General features: G+C 44.0%; 1 long non-coding RNA gene across 2 annotated transcripts; it reads left to right on the forward strand.

The window, feature by feature from the left end:
• The first annotated feature begins 918 nt into the window (after positions 1 to 918).
• On the forward strand, positions 919 to 22,198 carry LOC141145788 (uncharacterized). 2 transcript variants are annotated; one of them, XR_012244642.1, is made up of 5 exons: positions 919 to 1,499; positions 2,822 to 3,008; positions 4,346 to 4,406; positions 8,599 to 8,715; positions 21,458 to 22,198. It is a non-coding gene; the product is annotated as an uncharacterized lncRNA (long non-coding RNA). The 2 variants fall into 2 exon arrangements; XR_012244641.1 differs by lacking the exon at positions 2,822 to 3,008.
• Positions 22,199 to 22,559: the final 361 nt, after the last annotated feature.

Consider the following 22,559-nt stretch of genomic DNA (forward strand, 5'->3'; position numbering starts at 1 on the left):
ATTATAATAACGTTATAAAAATGCCAGTAGCTTTGCAGTGAGTTATTCAGCGTTTTTGCAATAGTGTTTTTTAGCATTTTTCAGCGTTTTTTTAGCATCAATGGGATCACAAATGTTAAATGCTGGTGAGCTGCGTTTTTGAGAGTTTATCAGTGTTTTGGGGCTTTTTTTTGACATTAGAACGTTTTTACAGCTGAAAAACTCCTCTCAGAACCCTCTAGTTTTGGGGTTTTTTTACAGCCAAAAAATGCCCCAGACAAAACAGTTGATAACAGCCTATGTGTGCATGGGCATACATAGGATAACAGGTGCCAAAACAGCTGCTGTAAAAATGTCCAAAAACGTCCAGTGTGCATCAGGTCTAAGGGCGTTTGATGTTTTTTTTTAACTGCCTCTAAAAGCCCCTCCATGTTAGCCTATGTGTCCATGCACACATAAACTGTCAGAGGCGTTTGGCCTCTGCTTCCAGCCTGTACTTCCAGGAGCAGTGAAAACGAGCTGTAAAAACGAAAAATGCCAAAAAACGCTTCTAAATGCGTCTAAGCATTTCGCTACGTTTAAAGTTTTTAGGCTTTTTTACATTATAAAGAGTGTTTTTAATTAAAGAACGCCCTAAAATGATAATGCCAAAAATAGCGGGAAATCGAACAATAACACTAGTGTAAAAACGCGGCTAAATGTAAAAAGTCAGGATGTATCCTGGGTATCGTGTAGCATAAAGATTGTGAAATATATGTATTTTGATACATGATTCATTATTTGATATTCCAGTGTTGGCACATCGTGGAAGGAACATGAATCACGCACCCCAAGTTGGCCTTCAGCTGTAAGTTGGTGCAACATAGATGAGCTGTCAGTTTTTTTTTGTTGAGGATTTTATTTATTTATATATTTGGTCTCTTGTAACGCTCTACATATCAGCATTTACATTGAAAGAGGGAAGGGCAGTGCTTTGTTTCCTTTATTTTCACCTGGTAATCTGGCCAGTTTAGCGCCCTCTAGTGTGCATAGTTAGGTAAATTTAGTTTGGCCCACAAGTAGCTAAAGTGAGCATGTCTGTGGGGTTCAAGCTCAAGTCTGACTGGAGGGTTCTGGGCCAGGCCTCTGTTGCCTCCCCCTGGTTCTGGAAGTTTCCTGAAACTTTTAGAAGCTAGAAGGTGGAGGTACAGAGGCAGGAATTTGAATACTTATGGGCGTGAGGCCTGGCAGAGTGGTGAGATGTGCCCATAAATATTGAAGAGCCTGGCCAGTGAGGGTTATTGCTGGTTGGAGGATGCTGTGCTGAGTCGGGGGTTGTAAGGCCTGGAGGGGACACAGGGACTGTGGGGCTCTGCCTCCAGGCTGGAGTTGAAGAAGGAAGGAAAGGAGCAGTTTGACCAGAGGGATCTTCACCACCCTTCAGTCTCATCCTGGAGACACACTGTATTGCAAAGGAGGACCTGTACAGCAGAAGGCCTCAACAGCAGTCTTTGGCAAGCAGCAGGATTTCATGGGACAGCGTGAGTACCTCTACCTACCACCCCCAGAACCAACAAAGGAAGAAGGCAGCCAGATATAATATTTAGCTAGCCTTAATAGGGACAGTGCCACATGCAATATTTAAGAAAGGAAGGGAAGAAAGTGCCAAACCGGCATAGTGTAGCACAATTTATTAAGTAAAATACCATATAAAACAAATAGAACTCTCCCAAAGAGGATGTGTCCAGCTAGGAGTAGTGAGAGGAGCTGTCAGTGCAACCGCTGTGTGAGCAAATCGGGACATGTTTCGGAAGCTTAACCACGCCTCATTCATCAACCTGGTTGTTTGAAAATACCCCTAGGAATTTATAGAGCCGCTAATTATCCTCATGACATCCAGGTTAGTGAGATACTGTACATGTCTTTGAGCAATCACCAGTATGGCAGTGCCAGGGATGCCAGCTTTTAGTATTCAGAAATTAAAACATCATTAAGATACTGGATTAAAAACTAATATAGCAAACTAAATTGGTAAAATGTAACAAAATATAACAAAGTAAAACAAAGTGAAAGATAACAAAGAATGACTGTGTGAGTCATATATAATCTTAATAAGATAATATTTGAAGTTGTAAAGATGGTTAAGATGATCCCATAGAATATAACAAAACAAATTGAAATGTGAAATCAATACATTGGAAATTACAGGAGAACCCTGTATAACCGGTGATGTATATAAAAGACTATATTGCATGTCACATGTACCACACAGCCAGTACTTGCTAGATATTCCTGCAGCTCCTTTAATGTTGCTGTAGGCCTCTTGGCAGCCTCCCTGACCAGTTTTCGTCTTTTCATCAATTTTGGAGGGACGTCCAGTTCTTGATGATGACTGTCTTCACTGTGTTCCATGGTATATCTAATGCCTTGGAAATGAATTCTTTTATACCCTTCTCCTGACTGATACCTTTTAACAATGAGATCCCTCTGATGCTTTGCAAGCTCTCTGCAGACCATGACTTTTGCTGTAGAATGCGACTAAGAAAATGTCACGAAAGACCTACTAGAATAGCTGAACTTTAAATTGGGTTAATCAGAGGTACTTTAAATGATGGCAGGTGTGTACTGACTCCTATTTAACACGAGTTTGAATGTGTATGCTTAATTCTGAACACAGCTACATCACCAGTTATAAGAGGGTGTGCACACTTATGCAACCACATTATTTTAGTTTTTTATTTTTAATCCCCCCCCTAAAAGATTTCGGTTTGTTTTTCAACTGAGTTGTACAGTTTATAGGTCACATTAAAGGAGGAAAAAGTTCTAAAATTATTTACCTTTGTCTCATTTTTTTACATCACAGAAACCTGACATTTTAACAGGGGTGTGTAGACTTTTTATATCCGCTGTACATCCCATGATACTTTGTTCCAAAGGCAGACAGAAACAATAGAACAATGGGATACAGGCACTTAACCAGCAACTTAACCAGCAACCAGCACTTAACCAACAACTCCCATCCCACCTCAAACGATCTAGCAGTCTGAAAGGTGAAATTATTTATCTTCATATATTCCTTGAGGGATATTGTTCAGAAATATTACTGTCCCAAGTGAAAGAACCCCTTTATTCATTCAGCACACACCACACATATAGAACCCTGGATAACAGGGCTAAAACAAAATGTTGAGTCCGGTGTGGTTGTACTGGGAGTCTGGTTAGCGCAGACCAGACTGGGCTTCTCGGTCACCCTGTGCCCCTAATAGACAAGGGTAACTTACACATAGGAGGGGCCAGGGGAGCTGGACAAGGAGTTTTCTGACCTCTCTATGGTAAGCTGGATTCCATAAGTCCTCTGCCCAAAGTGACACCCGTCACACTCCTCTCCTCATTGGTTGAGACAGGAGCGCAGTGCCATTAGCTCTGCTGTCAATCAAAGTCAGTCAGCTAATGAGGAGAGAAAGGTGGTGGAGGCGGGCCACGGCTCCATGTCTGAATGAACACAGGGAGCTGTGGCTCAGCTCAGGTGCACCCATAACAAGCTGCTTGCTGTGGGGGCACTCAACAGGAGGGAGGGGCCAGGAGCACCGAAGAGGGACCAGAAAAGAGGAGGATCTGGGCTGCTCTGTGCAAAGCCAATGCACAGTGCAGGAAAGTATGACATGTTTTTTATTTTTAATTAAAAATAAACAAGCCTTTAGTATCACTTTAATTGTACCAGAAAAACAACAAAAAGAAAAACATGTTATTTTATTGCACACTCCCAGTGTGATAAAAAAACGTGTATTGAATTAATGCAAAGACAGTTAAAAAATAAACCAGTAGGAAGAGAGCTTAACCAGGAACACGAACAGGTCCAATAGCGTGTAGATGGCAGGATTCAGCTGAACTGACAGCACCTGTTGAGAGGGGCAGAATGTGGCCTGGCCGTCTTGTGCCTGAGCAGGAAGATGTCCAGAGGAGTTCTGAGCCTTACGCTAGTAGTCCCCTACCAGGTGGGGTACCTGTCCCTACTCTACCAACTCGCAAAATGCGCACCAAACCTGGGAGCTTGGGCCTTAAATAGGCTCTGCCTGACCCAAGATGGCTGCTAGAGTCACATGGGGCAGCAGCACCCAATTGAATCGCTTCCCCAGTGACCCAGAAAACCATAGAGGAACTATGTTCCTCTTGACTTCCTCTCCAACTGTAGTGCTGCTATGAGAGAGTGCCACCTGCAGTGGAGAAAGTAGATGCACCTGCATACAGGCGGAATTCACATCCCATTCTTCCTTCACTCACGCATGGAAAGGACGCAGATAAAAGTTAAGATGTATCCTGGGGATGGTGTAACATAAAGATTGTGAAATATGTAATTTGATACATGATTCATTATTTCATATTACAGTGTTGGCACATTGTGGAAGGAACAGGATGATGAATCACACACCCAAAGCTCGGCTTCATTTGTAAGTTGGTACAACGTGGATGAGCTGTCAGTTTTATTTGTTAAGGGTTTTATTTGTGCCGGAGTTTCTTTTTGAATGCAATCTTTTTTGAAGCTGGACTCCAGGCAGGTATAAAAAAAAAAACATACATGAATGCAATTACTGTATGTGTTTATTTAAAAAAAAAATTTAAAATAATTATAAATACAACTAGTATAAATTCTTACATCTTACCAGATTTCGGTCTCTTGTAATCCTCTGCACAGCAGTATTCACATTGAATGAGGGAAGGGCAGTGCTTTGAGCCACCCCCCCTCCCCCCATATACTTAACTGGCTCCTCTTACGTCACTGCTCTCCCTTTCCTTACAAGACACAGCGGCAGCAGTGAGAGCCATTGGCACTTGCTGCTGTCAATCAAATTCTGTGAGGAGGGGGCGGCAGGTGGCATGGCCAAGCCGCGCTGTGTGTGTGCCCGCAAACGAGTGCCCCCATAGCCAAGTGGCTTACGATGGGGGCACTCGGAGAACAGGAGAAGCGGACAGCACCAGCAGGGGACCCCAGAAGATGGGGTTTGGTTCAGGGCCGCCCTGTGCAATACCATTGCACAGATGAGGTAAGTACAGTTGTGCTCATAAGTTTACCCTGGCAGAAAACCATAATGGCAACAGAAACTACTCAAATGACCCAGATCAAAAGTTTACATACCCCAGTTTTTAATACCGTATATTGCCCCCTTTAACATCAATGACAGCTTGAAGTCTTTTGTGGTATTTGTAGATGAGGCTCTTTATCTTCTCAGATGGTAAAGCTGCCCATTCCTCTTGACAAAAAGCCTCCAGTTCCTGTAATTTCTTGGGCTGTCTTGCATGAACTGCAAGTCTGAGATCTCCCCAGAGTGGCTCAATGATATTGAGGTCAGGAGACTGGAGATGGCCACTCCAGAACCTTCACTTTATTCTGCTGTAGCCAATGACAGGTCGACCTGGCCCTGTGTTTTGGATCATTGTCATGTTGGAATGTCCAAGTACGTCCCATGTGCAGCTTCCTGGCTGATGAATGCAAATGTTCCTCCAGTATTTTTTTAAAACATTCTGCATTCATTTTACATCAATTTTGTCCAAATTTTCTGTGTCTTTGTAGCTCATACATCCCCAAAACATCAGCGATCCACCGCCGTGTTTTACAGTAGGAATGGTGTACCTTTCATCATAGGCCTTGTTGACTCCTCTCCAATTGTAGTGTGTATGGTTGTGGACAAAAAGCTCAATTTTGGTCTCATCACTCCAAATGACTTTATGGCAGAAGGTTTGAGGCTTGTCTCTGTGCTGTTTGGCGTATTGTAGGCAGGATACCTTGTGGCATTTGCGTAGTAATGACTTTCTTCTGGTGACTCAACCATGCAGCCCATCTTTCTTCAAGTGCCTCCTTATTGTGAATCTTGAAACAGCCACGCCACATGTTTTCAGAGAGTCCTGTATTTTACCTGAGGTTATTTGTGGGATTTTCTTTGCATCCTGAACAATTTTCCTGGCAGTTGTGGCTGAAATTTTAGTTGGTCTACCTGACCGTGGTTTGGTTTCAACAGAACCCCTAATTTTCCGCTTCTTGATTAGAATTTGAACACTGCTGATTGGCATTCTTAATTCATTGGATATCTTTTTATATCCCTTTCCTCTTTTATACAGTTCAACTACCTTTTCCCGCAGATCCTTTGACAATTCTTTTACTTTCCCCATGACTCAGAATCCAAAGACGTCAGTGCAGCACTGGATGAAAGATGCAAGGGTCTGTCAGGAGTCCAGAAACTCATTGACCTTTTATACACACACACACTAATTACAAGCAAACAGATCACAGGTGAGGATTGTTACCTCTTAATAGCCATTCAAACCCCTTTGTGTCAACTTGTGTGCATGTTTATCAGGCCAAAATCACCAGGGTATGTAAACTTTTGATCAGGGTCATTTGGGTAGTTTCTGTTGTCATTATGATTTAAAAAGAGTAAATACAGTTGATTGATAATAAATGGCTTTAGCCAAACACTAACCATGAGTGAAAGAAATGTTTTTGTGTCGTCATTCATATTCTCTGAAAAATGGCCAAGCATTTATAAATTCTGCCAGGGTATGTAAACTTATAAGCACAACTGTATAACATGTTTATTATTTTAAGAAAAAAAAACATGTATGCCTTTACAACCTATTTAAATGTGGTGGCTGCATTCATTTTCTTTTTTTTTGCTTTGATTCCTTTATTTTCACTTGGTAATCAGGCTAGTGTAGCACCCTCTAGTGTGCATAGTTAGGAAAATTTAGCCTGGCTCACAAGTAGCTAAAGTGAACATGTCAGTGGGGTTCAAGCTCAGGTCTGGATGGAGGGCTATGCAGGTCAGGGCTTTGTCGCCTCCCCCTGGTTCTGGAAGTTTCTAGAAACTACTAGCAGCTAGTGGGCAAAGGTACAGGGGCAGGAATCTGAATATTAATGGGAGTCGACCAATCCCCAGGCACGAGGCCTGGCAGGGTAGAGAGATGTGCCCATAAATATTAAAGAGCCTGGCCAGTGGGGGTTGTTGCTGATTGGAGGATGCTGTGCTGAGTCGAGGGTCGTAAGGCTGGGGGGCTCTGCCTCCAGGCAGGAGCTGAGGAAGGAAGGAAAGGAGAAGTTTGACCAGGGGTATCTTCACCACCATTCAATCTTATCCAGGAGAAATGCTATATTGCTAGGGAGGACCTGTACAGCAGCAGGCCTGAACAGCAGTCTTTGTCAAGCAGCAGGATTTCATGGGACAGTGTGAGTACCTCTACCTACCACCCCAGAGCCAACAAAGGAATAACCCATAACCCCTTATCCCCATCCAAGTTTATATTCCCTCAATAAAACATAAAAACAAGCCCAAGGACTGGCTATTGACTAAGAATGCAAGTTGGAAAAATGTGTGTTGCTTGGCTGTGCAGGATTAGAGGGACCCAAAACCTAGTGGCCCTCTAGGGCAGGGCTTGACAAAACTCAGGCACCAGGTCACCACTGTGACCAGAAGTTTCGACCTGGCACCTGGGCTGCACCACTTAAGTGGTGATGAGTTATAACACCTGTCAGGTTTGTATTTCTGTCTGTGCCTCCATTGGGGAGATTCACCCTGTTTACCATTATCATCGAAATTGAAAGTAAAAGTAAAAAAAAAAATGGGTTGTCCCCAGAAAAGTAATTAACTGAAAATCTTACAATGTGGACACTAGCCCTGGTGAACTGGGGGGCCCCAATGGATTCCCTTAATTTGCAGGGATTTCCTCACTTCCTGTTTTGGCTATGGGACAGGAAGTGTAGGTAAATCTCCCCAATGGGACACAGATGGTAAAAAAAAAAAATGACAGGGGTTATAACCCTCCCTTACTGTATCCAAAATGAAAAAAAGAGATTGCCTATAGTTCTACATTATTACCACTTTAAGACTTCTGAGAGCACTGTGTCTCCAGCTCTGTTCTTTGCCCCCCCATACCCCATGTAATTACAAGAAGTAATGATGTGGGTATTGGCAGTAAGAAGCAATAATTGCAGCAGGGACCAGGAGATCGACACTCGCAAAATGTTATGCATAGGAGCAGGGTTCGGTGGTGATGCATGCAGCAGGAGAGGTAAGTGTTCTTTTTTGTTTTTTCAGGTACAACTTTTTAAAAGAAAGTTTGTTTAGACAAAAGAGTCATTTTAACTGTGCTGTGGCCCTCTAACTCTGCCCTTATTTTCAAATTTTCAAGCTCTCCATGGGGAAACAGAGCACAACGAACCCCTTAGAGAACAAGACTAACACAGTGCAGCACAGCAGACTCCAGAGAGATGAAGCCAACGATTTTTTTTTTAATGCACAGTCTACTAACCTAACACTAGATTTAGAGCATTTCAGATACAGAATGAAAGATAACAGTGTGTGTGTGTGTGGTCTCCCTTTAAAATGCCTGAAGTCCATGCTTTCATGTCCTAGACCTATACGTATTGGTCCTGTAACCTTTTAATAAATGACAGTACGGTCGTTTATCTAGCTGAAGTACATATTTACATAGAATTGTCTGCATTTCCTATAAAAGATGTGGATGTTGCCGAAAGGTTCAGCTTGCGTTAACAGAGGCTGAAGATCAAAGGCCAATGGGGAAATTCACAAAGACGATAAATCCGAGAATTGAACATTTGTTTGTATTTGTTCTTCTCTGTTTGCACAGGTCAAAGCTTCAGCTTTCTGTTTTATGATAACCTTGGAGCACACAGGAGAATGGGGAACTCTGTGATTTCAAAACTACCCTTTAAAGTACTTACTGAGATCTTCAATCCAACAAAAGGTGGAATAACTTTCTATATAGATGTCTTACAGGTACCTCACTATGTAATGATCACACATTGCTGAGTTTTCTCTTGTACTCTAAATGAACAGTGGTCAGGTCTGTGTTTGAAAGATTTTACATTGTAGAAAGTTTTCATAATCTGCTATTTAGATTTCTCTCAGTTTCTTTTCCCTCTTCTTACTCTAAACTCTTCTACCCTCTTTTTCTGCTCCTTTTTCTTCTCTCTCCACTCTCACTCATCTCCTTTTCTCTCCTCTCTACTTACTTATTCTCCTATTCTCTCCTTTTACTTTCCTCTTTATGTTGCCATTCCTCCTTATTCTTTTCTCTCTTGGTTCTCTTCTTCCTATCCACTTCCTCTCATATTATTTTCTTTACACTTTTCCATTCCTCTTCCTTTTCCTCTCCTATCCTCTACTCTTTTGTTCCAATTCTCTGATCCCTCTCCCTGTTTCTTCTCCTCTTTTATCCCCTCTCCTGTTCCTCATTATTCCTCTTCTCTTCACTTCCACTTTCTCCCTTCTTCCTCTCCTCCCCTATTCTCTCCTCTGCACCTATCTTCCTCTCCTCTTCCTCTCCTTTCCTCTTTTCTCCCCCTCCTCTCATTTTCCTCTCCTCTCAAGCAGGCCATATATTATACATGAAAAAGGTACCCCAGATGTATCCTGACTCTTTGTATCATAAATTACTGTACCCCCATCTTATTGCCCCAACTAGAATGTGCCAAAAAATATCCTGACACAAAGGTTGGAGTAAAATGGCCGATTTGGGCCCTTTTATTAAAAATAGGAATTATGTAAACAAATATTACCAAACAAAAACAAAACACTTTTGGTTGCCGATCCTTGGAGGCACTAAGTATCAAACATTTTTCCTTGCATCTGTGTAACTACTTTCACGGTTCCTGACGCACTGCACTGGCTTGGGGACGAACCACATTCTGCAGATACCACCATTGTAACTACCAGTTAATCCACCATAACTGCCATTCCATCGGAGACCTATACTTTAGATAGATCCCAATAATCTAATCACAGCAGGCAGGGCCGTTTTTAAGGCAGGGCAAAAGGGGCAGCTGCCCTGGGCCCTGTCATTGTTGTGGGGCCCAAAGCAGCTGCCTCATACTTGCCAAGTATCCTGGTTTAAATTACCTCGTCCCTTGAGGTTTTAGTCCTGTGCTGTGTCCCAATATCTCAGTGTAAAGTGCTGCTAATAATGCTGCCCAGCTCTCCCCTATTGTTGTGTACAGATGACTCACATGCAGACCCTGTGTTTACATGTAAATTACCGGCATTCATATGTAAATAGTGGTGGCATTCATATGTAAATAGTGGCGGCCAGCGGCATTGATATGTATATCATGCCCCCCTGAGGTCATATCCACAGTAATCTTTAGCAACCAATCAACAAGCAGAAATCATGTGCTGTAACCTCTAGCAACTAATCAGTGAACCATAATGTGTGCTGTAACCTCTAGCAACCAGTCTGTGAGCGGTAATGATATACTGTAACCTCTGGCAATCAATCGCAATGGCTGTCTGATCTTATTCAGTAAACTGATTTTGAGTCTAGCTGCTATTTATTGTATGTCTCAGAACAGGTGGAGAGTAAAACTGCATGGGGGGCCTCAAGAAAAGTTTTGCCCAGGGTCCAATCAATATTAAAGACGGCCCTGACAGCAGGTTATTTTAAAATGCCTCCAAAGACCCAACTAAAAGTACCCTGTAAAAAGAAAAAACCAACACAACAAACAAGCAAGCATAGAACGAACCAAGCTGGTGTAGGGCGGGCGGGCGTTAATGCTTCTCCTCCTCGTGTACTCCCCGGATGTCCAGTTCCCCCTTGTCTCCCTCATGCCTGGCTTTGCAGTCCCACCCCCACGCTGGCTGCCCAATCTGCTGCAACCCCAAGTTGACTGAGAACAAAATTTAACCCTGACTTGCCCGGCTTCCCTGTGCTCCTATTCATGCTAGCCCTACGCTTTTTTTTTTTTTTTTTTTGCTTTGGGCTATAATTTTTCTTTCCTTTCACCACTAGTGGAAGGAAAGAAAAATGTGTAAATCCCCCATCAACACAGTGAGTGTTGATCAAGGAATGCCTCCTGTAGAGCTACTGTGTTCTGCAAGCAGGGGAGCCTTTCCTGCCGGCAGACCACAATGAATACTGCTAACTGCTATAGCCACTGGCAGTAATTGCATTTGTAAAAAATCTGACAGGCTGGTTGTGCCCAAGTCGATTGATGGATTGACTTGGGTACAATGAACCTGCCCATAGAAGGATCGAATCTCGGCCAGTCCATTTCAATCCATGTATGGCCGGCTTTACCCTCCTTTCCTCTTTTCTCCCTTTCCTCTCATTTTACTTTCCACTTACTCTCCTTTCCACTTTTCTTCCTTTCTTCCTACTTTCCCTTGCTTTTCTTCTACTCTTTGTCTCATTTTTTTCTCTCCTCCTCCCTTTCCTCTTCCTCTTTTTGTCTCCTCTCCTTTTTCCTTTAAAACTCCCCATTGGCTTTGCTTATAATTACAATTTATATAACATTCTGATCCACTCAACGATGTCCTCCACACCTGCCTAAATCCCTGCTTCCTTTCACCGCTCCTGTTCTTTCCTCTTAATTTTCCTTTTTTTCTTCTCTACTCTTTTGTTCCACTTTCTGCTCATTCTCTCCTTTTCTTCTTCTTTTTTCCCCTCTCCTTTTATTCATTACAGGCATACCCCACTTAAGTACACAATGGGGTTTATTTACTAAAGCTGGAAAGTGCAAAATCAGGCTCACTTCTGCATAGAAACCAATGAGCTTCCAGGTTTTATTACCAAAGCTTAATTGAACAAGCTGGGGTTAGAAGCTCATTGGTTTCTATGCAGAAGTGAGCCTGGTTTTGCACTTTCCAGCTTTAGTGAATAAACACTATTGTGTACTTAAAAGTGGGGTATGCCTGTATTCCTTTTCTCTCCACTTTCTATTTTCTACTTCTCCTCTGCTCTTCTTTGCACTCCACTCCCGCTTCTCTTACTCTTCTTTATTCTTCCTTTCATTTTCCTCTCCTGTTACTATCCCTTCCGATTTTCTCCCCTTCCTCTCCTTTTCAACTTCTTTTGTTCCTCTTCCTTCTCTTTGTGTTCTCTACTTTCCTTTAAAACTCCCCCATGGCCACACTTATAATTATATAACATTCTGATCCACTTAAAGCGGAGTTCCACCCAGAAATGGAACTTCCACTGATCGGATTCCTCCCCCTCCTCTGGTGCCACATTTGGCACCTTTCGGGGGGGGGGAGTGGATACCTGTCAAATCCAAGTATCTGCTCCCACATCTGGGCATAGACCGCTGCACTTAGACACTGGATAGTGTGGCAAACTACCCAATGTCCGGCCTCTCCTCCTTACCCCTGCTGTCTTCTGGGAGGCACACTGGTCCCAGAAGACAGCAGGGACCATTCAGATTGGGCAGTGCAACTCACGCATGTGCAGTAGGAAACAGTCTGTGAAGCCGTAGGGTTTCACTTCCTGTTTCCTTTAGTAACGATGTCGGTGCCTGCACCCAGAGCCGAGGAACGTGTTGGCTTCGGGTAAGGACATTGCGGGCTTCCTGGACAGGTAAGTGTCCTTATATTAAAAGTCAGCAGCTGCAATATTTGTAGCTGCTTTTATTTTTTTTTCCCAGGCAGAACTCTGCTTTAATGATGTCCTCTACACCTCCCTAAATCTCTGCTTCCTTTCACCTTTCCATTTCTTTCCCCTTACCTTGCCTGGTCCTGAAGCTGCAATTAGGAGAGGTTGATCCCAGCAGTTATGTTTTCCATCTACAGAAGTTCCTTGTACTCATAGACCATTCATGACAACCAAAAGTTAATAGAGCCGTTAGGAAACAGCAACTTATATTTTTTTGGTTACATATAAAACATTTAGACATGGTTGGTAACTAAGTGTGAATGGATTAATGCAGAAGGGTGAGGTGCTAAAAGGACATTACAGTTAAGCTGTTTCCAATGTAGCACATATGGTAAGTTGGCCCATAGCTATGAATCAGTTAATTTATCTATAAATAAATATATCACCCGAAAGTCTAAAACACTTGTCTAATTTTCTTGTCCCAGTCATCTATAATATATTCCTAATTGTGATTAAACCATGATTAAATAACGTATTCAGCAATTATGTCATTATCATCTATATTGGAACTAGTTTTCTAATCAGAAGCAAAAGCTAATTAGCATTTTCAATCTTGTCCAATTGAATCCATTTTTAGGACACAGTTGTCTTTTGTGGCATGCATAATCAGCGCAACTATTTAGCAGTTTTTCTAAAGCGACAGCCTTTTTTAATTCTGTTGATGGTATGGATCCTATTAATTCTATAATATTAGACACCATACAAACAGAAGGGAGAAATATTTTACTTATTTGCATACAAATTGCTGATGATTAGAAAATGCAGGGAAGAAAGAACACTGGGATGTTAACTGGATTTTCAGAGGGTAAAGTGATTGCTAAAGCCGCGTTTCCATAACATTTTTCTTGTTTAAAGGGTTAGTCCACCTATAAGTGATTACAGTTACAGGTGGCTTTTGTTGAGCTATGGCACCTCTTGCTTTTTATGTTTTTTGGTGATTCCAGCAATGAGACCTCCCTGGCATGGGCGTCCGCAGGTAGGGGCAAGGGGGGGCGAGTGACCCCTCCTGGAATTGGCAAGGGTCTGCCTTGGCCGCATCTGTAGCTGTGCCGGATTCTGTGTTTGTGCGAGTCGGCTCCACAGCTGTTGCAGATCAGTGTCATTGAGCTTACAGAGCGCTTTACTGCCACCTCTGGCTGCTTCCTGTATGTGCGCCCTCGTGTTTGCTTTGCTGCCTGTAATGAATTTTCAAAGGGACATGTGGAAACAGGACCTGGGAGAAGGAGGACCACCGTGACCTTACAAGTGAGGCTGTGAGTACAAGTGAAGGAAGGAGGCTGTTTGTGTACAGGGGGGGCAGAGCTGTGTGTGCTTACAGATTTGTGTGTGGGGGCCTGACATTTATAAAGATGAGGGGGGCAGCTGAGTGCATACAGGTATGATCAGTGATGGGGGGTGCCAGATATAGGAAAGAACATATCATTTGTCCTATCCTGTATACAGCTGTATATACCCATCTTCCTTCCTATATTCCTCCATCTTTACTGACTGCAGATAAACATCATCTATCCTGTATATATAGCTGTATTCAGGACAGATGATGTATTTCTGCAGTCACTGGTGATGGAGGAAGGTCTCTATATACAGGTAGCTGTATATATCCACCTTCCTTTTCTACCTATATATAGAGACCTTCCTCCATCATCACTGACTGCAGATATACATCATCTGTCCTGTATACAGCTATATACACCCACCTTCCTTCCTGTATATACTAATACCATCTATCCCCTCTATGTACACATACTATACAGGCCACATTTAATCGACACAATAAGGCTGCAATTGATGGGCACAGTGAGGCTGCATATGATGGGCACATGCCTGCGCTTTATGGTATAATGACTAAGCCCCTCCCCTTAATGACATTGTCAAAGGGGCGGAGCATGGGTGATCTTAAAATGATGCCCCCCCCCCTGAAAAAAGTTCTGCGGATGCCCATGCTCCCTGGCAGAGTTCTTGATTTTGTTCTTACCTACCTTGGAGCTTTCGGTGTTCCTTTGGATGTGTGCTTCTTCTCTTTTATTTGTGATCATGTCAATGTGGAAAGTGAAACCCATAAATAAAATCAAAGTCAGACCTTGGAGCTGGCATGCATAGAATTCACCAGGAGTCTACCATAGAGACATAAACCTTTTAGTGGTTTAACTCCACCCACTCCACTCCAACATCTACCAAAGAGTGAAATACTATTCTAGGTAGACTGAGCCATTAAGGCCCAATTATACCTTGGACAAAATATACAAGCGGATTCTCCATTATGTCAAATAAGCGGCTCTGACTTCTATACTCAACTGATCTCAGGTGATGTCCCCTGCAGACTCACCGATCCAGCAATGCAATGCCATTCTTCTTTCAGGTTGGTGGATGCCCAACATCATTCAGCTAGCTTTTCGTGTGCCCGGTTTGTCATAGCTCCACAGACGGTAATAAGCTTACACAAGCTTACTTTAGAATGCTACATAGAATGGTCATTACTTAGTGCTGCAGCATTTAATATCTTCCCACCGTTGGGAGAAAAAAGAGGGCGAAAAGAACATGTGATGTTAACTAGGCCGAAGGCACCTACAAGTTATCCTTGCAGTAGTTCCCCCCAAAGCAAGGGATTAAGACATGTTACATGGTAAGTCTTGGGGTAGAGGACTAAGCTGTAAGGCTGGGTTCACACTTATGCGAATTGGATGCGCGTTTCCCCATTATGTCAAATATGTCATCGCATCCAATCCGCATGACATGAGAGTGTGACCGGCTCGCAATGGAGCAGGGTTACACGCCTCCGGGGCGGCCGCGGTCTGCACTGGAAAGGGGTCCTGTGCATCCTCTGGTCCGTTTCAGGTCCGAATTCAGGCAAAAATTCGGACCTGATTTACACCGAAAACGGAGAACAGGGATGCACCGTACCCCCTGCTGTGAGTTGCGGCCACAGCTAGTGTAAACCCAGCCTAATACTCACCTCACTTTGGCAGGTTTCCTCTCTGCTGACTGTTCTCTAAGGCTCTCCTGCTGGTGTTAGCATGTTGTCATCAGGCACAATGCAGGACCAACAGTCCATGTGCATGGTAAGGGCCTAACCACAACCGTGAGCATCAAAGAGGAGGTGAATGCTCAAGGCCTGCTGGAGCGAGGAATATGGTAATTATTATGCCTTTATCCTTTACCCCTATACCATGGGTGTCAACCTCAATTTCATCATGGGCCACATTAGCATTATGGTTGCCCTCAAGGGCAACCAACTCAACTCAAAGCCCCCCCCCCCCCCCCGGCTGATCCGCATTGAACGGTGGATTTGGCCAAATTGCACTAACAGTGGGAGGATCTTAACCACCTCTTGCCCGCCGTATAGACAAAAGACGGCGGGCGGGATCCTCTCTCATTCTGGGACAACTTCATAAGACACTGGAAATGGTGCAACCCCAGTCTCGATAAAGAGCCGATGACCCGGCTGTTTACCCATGTGATCGGCTGTGTCCAATTACAGCGAATTGTAAACACGAAGATGCTGGCTAACGGCCCTCCTCGCCTCACACTGACAGAGTGTAAAGAGAGGAGAGCCGATCAGCGACATCTTCTCATAGGGGAGACCTGTACAGATATTCAGGGCACTGATCATCAGTGCAGCCCCAACAGTGCCCAACAGTGATGCCAGTCAGTGCCCACCAGTAATGCAAATATGTGCCCATCAGTTATGCCAACCTGTGCCCATCAGTAATGCCAGTCAGTGCCACCTATCAGTGCAGCCTATCCATGCCACCTATCATTTTCCATAAGTGCCGACTAGCAGTGCCACCTATCAGTGCTGCAATTCAGTGCTGCCTATTAATGTCCATCAGTGCCACCTATCAGTGCTGCATATCAGTGCCGCCTACTAGTGCTATTCAGTGCTACATATTACTGCCTCCTCATCAGTGCCACCTCATCACTGCCGTCTCATCACTGCCGTCTCATCAGTGCCCATCAGTGCAGCCTCATCAGCGCACATCAGTAAAGGAAAAAAATTACTTATTTACAAAATTTTCTGAAAAAAACTTTTTTTTTCATCAAATTTTTCTTTTTTCATTTCTTTAGCAAAAAATAAAAAAACAAACAGTGATTAAATACCACCAAAATAAAGCTCTATTTATGTGATAAAAATGCTAATAAATTAATTTGGGTACAGCATTGCATGACCACGCAATCGTCATTCAAAATGTGACAGCACTGAAAGCTGAAAATTGGCCTGGGCAGGAAAGTGGTAAAAGTGCCCACTATTGAAGCAGTTAAAGGGGCAATAAAGTACGCTATGTGCGGAATTTTGGAATGCACATGTACAAGGTACAGTTTCAGAGGTGCCCTATGTGCAGAGTTCAGGGGCACGCTAAGTATATAGTGCAGAGTTCATGAGTGCACTACATACCAAGTGCAGAGTTCAGGGGTACACTATTGACAGAGTGCAGTTTTAGGGGTGCCCTATGTGCAGAGTGTAAAGTTCAGGGGTGCACTACGTACAAAGTGCAAAGTTTAGGGGCGCGCTGTGTGCAGAGAGCATTATTGAGGAGTGCGCTACATACAGAGTGCAGGATTTAGGCGTGTGCTATGCATAGTGTGTAGGGTTCAGCCCTCTTTCACAGGTTGTCCACATCTCACTTCCACCTCTCCGCGGCTTTGACCTCTGCACCACTCTACCTCCACAGCCATCATCTCTCCTTCCCAGAAGCTTTCACATTTTACCTACCCGGCCCAGCTCTAGTACCTCCTGGCAGTTTAGGCAGCTCAGCCTCTCTGTCTCACTAGGAGTGCATTGGTTGGCATTTGTTCACCTGGGCACAGATGGGGATCACAGTGCAGCTTTCCACATAATGCCCCACACTGCACCTTCATCTTTCTTGTTGCCTCCGTGAGTGCAAGGCAGGCAGGGATCTGTGAAAGCTGTTGAGAGTAAAGTTGTCCTTGTCAACACAGAAGTCTTCTTATGTTTTATTACATGTGGCAGTGGTGAGCAGGAGGAGGGTGAGAGCCAAGGGTGGTGGAAAGGAATTCTGCCAATTTACGGCTGAAAAAAAGCCCTAAGTGCGAGGGCCACAAGAAATGGCCTGGCGGGCTGGATTCAGCCTGTGGGCCTTGTGTTTGACACATGTGCCCTAGACATAATGAGCATTTAGTCATTGCAGTCTGGGAGGGAAAGTGGATTGTGGAAGCTGGAGTAACCAGGCAGCCTCAGGACAGGAAGCAGAAAGCAGTTTGAAAAAGAGGCATCAGCTTTGAAACGTGTTGCCACCCCCCTGACATCACTTCCTGTTTCATTGTTTCCTGTCCTCGCATGTGCTCCATCAATCCACATCTGCTGTTTCCTGTCTTGAGGCTACCTGGTCACCCAGGCTACCACACTCCACTCCTTGCAGCAGCAGCTCCATCTTGGGATCCTGAATGCCTCCTCTTCCCAGCTGCAGATGCACCTGTAGCGCCACCCCTGAAGGAGTCGCTTGAGTATATTTGGTTCTGTACTCTGCCTCTCAACCCCAAGAGCAGTTTCGGCCCCACTGGCACACCTAGTGATCAAATATTATTGTGTGAAACACAATGGCAGAAGGGCACCAAACTGTAGTGAACCAAAAGTATTTTACTGAAAGACTTTCGCCTCAAACAGTAATATATTTGTAGCACTACCCCTGTAGGAGTCGCCGAGTACAGATTTCCCTGGACATCCCTTTGATTATCCTGCAGCTGGATGCTTGGGTGTTTTCACACGACCAGGTGCAAACTCGTCCGCTTGTTATCCAATGACCAGTCTAGGGGATTTTTCTTTCTATTTATTGGTAGAACTTGGGTAGGAAAAGGGATTAGTGGGATACTGCAGCTTTAACAATGCAGAGATGAGGACAGCTCTCACTTGGTAGAACTGAAAAGCAGACCCTCTGCTGAACAATACAGCATTTGTATAGAAGAATACATCCCTTGCTTGCTCTGGCAGCAGCAGACTCAATAAACTCAAAATCTTCAGGACACTAACCAGTATCCCCTTTAGCAGGCACCTGTCCACTTACTTTACTAGCGTGCAGGGATGGCACTCACAGAACAGGCCCCTAGTCTTTGGTCTGAACTCACAGTAGCCAGGAACAGATCCTTCTAGGTGTGTCTCCCTCCCAGTCAGTTCTTCAGAACATCTGGGTTGCAGCTTCTGTGACTTTGGCCCGCACGCCGACTACCTGAGGCCGCATGGCAGCCTGTACCGAGGAGGGGTAGCGACCCCCCTTCCTCCGGGACCTCTGCAGCCGACGACCATGTTCTCTCTTGGTATAAATACAGTCACCGAGCATGCCTTGAGGCACCTTCCTCCTTCCTCTGCCAATGGCCAGGGCTGTATCTACACCCATGCTCCCATTTGTCAGTTTTCCTCCCACTGTCCAATATTACCCTTCCTTATATACCAGTGTGAATCAGGCAGACAACATGAGCAGCATCTGGTCACGCTGAGCAGACCCTATCAATGGAGCACTGCTCCCTGTTAGGCAGAGAACACCTAAATTTGCCTGACAATCCCCCTGTTAAGCAGGTAAACTCAAAAACTATGCACTCTTTAGTGAGTTAAATATGGCAAACTCTGTTATTATGTAGTATAACACAAAGGCACAGACAAAGTTTCTAGAGCGCAGTTTTAACCAACTAAAGAGGTCTAAATAAGACCTATGTACTTAGGCATGAAGGGGAATAAAAATGACTTGTAGCCATTCAATCTATTTCCCTAGAATCCTAAGGTCAGAGGCCCAAACACAAATGTGTGCTGCAATATGCAACAACATGCAACATTAACTTTATGCTTTAAAGTTAGAGTTCCTCCTTAATGAGTATCAGTGTTTGCTGCTTGGCGTGGCAGAAGAAGATATGTGGGAGTCTTTAGAGATGTCCGGTATCTTCAGCTAGCTTAAAAGGCACAAAGAGATGTCTTATGCAAAGGAACTCAGTAACAGGGTAACTGGTGCACAGTGTCTCCTGTGAGTGCAATGATGCAAAGAGGAGGTAAAGGTGTCTGCATGCAGTGTCTCTCTCTTTAAATGTAAGTGCAAGATGGGCAATTGCCCGCTCACCAGTCTAGGCGACACTGAGGCCCAAAGGAAAAGATGTTTTGGAACAGATTCTTCAGGAAGGCCCAGCGATGTCTGGACAGGTGCCCCACACACAAATCAGGGGTCTGTGACAAGTATTCTGCGACCAAACAAGTCACTGCCTACAGAAAGGGTCACCACCATGCTTAGCCGCAATGTCTTCCCAGCAGGAAAAAAAAAGGTTTCCTTCTGCCACCTCTGGTCTTCTCGCGTCAATCCCCGACAGTCTCGTGGTCTCTCTTCCATCTCCCCTGGGCTCCTCGTGCTCTCCCCTTCTCTTGCATCATCTCTCCCTCCATGTGGGCATGTTGGGGTGTGTAGTCTTGCCCCAGGGATTGCTATGGGGTCACCAGTGTTTGGGAGTACATGTCCCAAGATGCTTTGCTCCTGAAGCTCTAACAGGTGTTTGGCTCACCTCCTCCTGCCTATGAAGAAGCAGGGGAGGGAGCATTGTGGGCAGCTGCCTGTGTGAGCGCCGCTTGCATACTGTGTAGTGAAGAGGAGAGGGAGGGAGAATTCCCCTGCAGCAACTGACAAGCTCTGTGTCCCTCGGAGCCTGTCAGTGTGTGTCTCGCTGCTGCTGGCGGGAGATGCAGGGGCAGTTATTGTATGCTGCATCCACCTCTCCACCTTGCTGCACTTAGATTGGTGCCCCATTGTTGTCTTTAGCTGTTATTAGCTATTGCAGGTGCCATCCAGACCATAACCGTGTATCCATTGTAACAGTTTCCATGGTGTCTTCCTCAGCTGGGAATCCTTTTGATAATCATGATAAGCATAATTCATCTTACTTCATGTAAGTTGCTAATTGTCTTCCTTTACTAAATGTTTACACCCCTACTACACTTAGTCTGCGCACTTTGCTCTTTTTGTCTTTTAGACTGTGCACTTTGCAAGTGCAGTTGCACTCATTTTCCACAGAGCTTAGTGAATGCAGTCAAGCTTCACTTTGTAAAGAATACCCATCCAATTGGGTGCAAGGAGAAAAAAAATGCATTTTTGCTTGCACGTGATTGGATTATGGAAATCAGCAGAGCTTCACTAAATTCACTAAGCTCTGGAGAAGATTAGAACGATTGCACTTGCAAAGTGCACAGTCTATTTGCCTTTAGTAAATCAACCCCTGTATACATACATATGTGTTACATAGTCACATAGTTACATAGTAGGTGAGATTAAAAAAAGACACAAGTCCATCAAGTCCAACCTATGTGTGTGATTATATGTTCAATCAGTAATTTTTTTTAGAAGTAACAGTACATTCTCCAAGGTTCAAACCTTCCCGACTTCTGGATATAGAACATTGAAGAGATTCTGAATTCCTTCTGGTTTTAAAAATGTAATTACATAAAAAATTGTAAATGTTTAAAGTGGGAGCAATTATGTTTACAATCACCTTTCTGAGCACACAAATGTCTGACGGGTTGGAACATTCATTTAGATCTCAAAGGGCAATTATTCTTGCGGAGGTGAGTACCCGCTACAAGAGCAACAACGTCCTCCCCTATCTCCAGCAATTAAAGAGTCGAACGTTAATCTGTTTTTAATGGAGCAGCGTGCTCTTGAAAACAAAAGCATGCAGCAATGTGCACATTTTTCTTTCTATAACTCATAAATTTCATTAAATCAAACAGGATGTTGCCATTGGAAAACCTGTCAAACCTAATGGATTGCAGAATAATTAAAGACATTGCAGCAGCATTTCATTAAGATTGTGTCTTAAAGGCATATTGCTGTAAAAAAAAAAAATAATAATTAGCTATAAAGGTTGTTTTACCAGATGTTCATATCAGTTTTAATTAAAAACTGTCCTTGCTAGTATAGTTATTGTGCACATGAGATACCCAGCATTGTCTGGTGAGTGTTGAAACTCATTTCTACCTTTTCTGCTGGAACATAATAGATACACTGATGACTTAAAGCAGTATTAAATCCAAAAGCAAACATTTATTATATTGCAGCTTACCATTCGTTTTCTTTTTTAGGCTTTCTCTCTTCTATTTTCATCTGATAATCCAGCCAGAACGTCTGTTGTTTTTCAGAAGCTCATGCTCTCTAGCAGAATGTATCAATTTACATGGATGAGACCAACCAATTAACACTGAGAAGGGTGATTAACCACCTCCCGTCCGCGCTATAGTTGAAAGACGGCTGCAGCGTGGACCTAATTTGTCAGGGTGGCGTCCATGGACGTTCACCCATGCTCGAGCGGCCTGCACGACCCCTGCAGGGCGTGGACAGCGTGCTCTGTGATCAGCACATCTATGAGACTTGGCTAATCACAGATCGGAGTAAGGGGTCAATCCCAACCCCTTACCACGTGATCAGCTGTCAGCCAATGACAGCTGATCATGTGATGTAAACAGACCCAGTAATCGGCTATTTTTTCTCCTCGCGCTGGTAGGAGAAAAAAGTGGCTGTGAGAGGGACATCAGTCCCGATCGTGGAGAGCCTCTGCAGAGGCTTCTGTGCCCACCAGCGCCACCTACCGGTGCCCACCAATGCCACCTACCAGTGCCCACAATACCACCCATCAGTGCCCACAGTGTCACCTATCAGCACCCACAGTGCCACCTATAAATGTCACCAATCAGTGCCTCACCACCAGTGCTGCCTATCAATACCACCTACCAGTGCCCATCAGTGCCCATCAGTGACATCCATCAGTGCCACCCATCAGGGCCCATCAGTACCATCTTATCAGTGCCCATCAGTGCCATCTTATCAGTGCCTATCAGTCTTGCCTTGTCTGTGCCTATCAGTGTCGCCTTATCTGTGCCTATCAGTGCAGCCTCATCTGCGAATATCAACGAAGGAGAAAAATTACCCTTTTGCAAAATTTTATAACAGACTATGAAACATGTTTGTTTTTTTTTTTTCCAAAAATTTCTGTCTATTTTTGTGTGTTTAGAAAAAAATAAAAACCCAACTGGTGATTAAATACCACCAAAAGAAAGCTCAATTTGTGTGAAAAAAATTGATAAAAATTTAATTTGAGTACACTGTTGTATGACCGGGCAATTGTCATTCAAAGTCTGACAGCGGTGAAAACTGAAAATTGATCTGGGCAGGAGGGGGGTTTAAGTG

Source organism: Aquarana catesbeiana, linkage group LG05, assembly GCF_042186555.1.
Source record: "Aquarana catesbeiana isolate 2022-GZ linkage group LG05, ASM4218655v1, whole genome shotgun sequence".
NCBI classification, from domain to species: domain Eukaryota; kingdom Metazoa; phylum Chordata; class Amphibia; order Anura; family Ranidae; genus Aquarana; species Aquarana catesbeiana.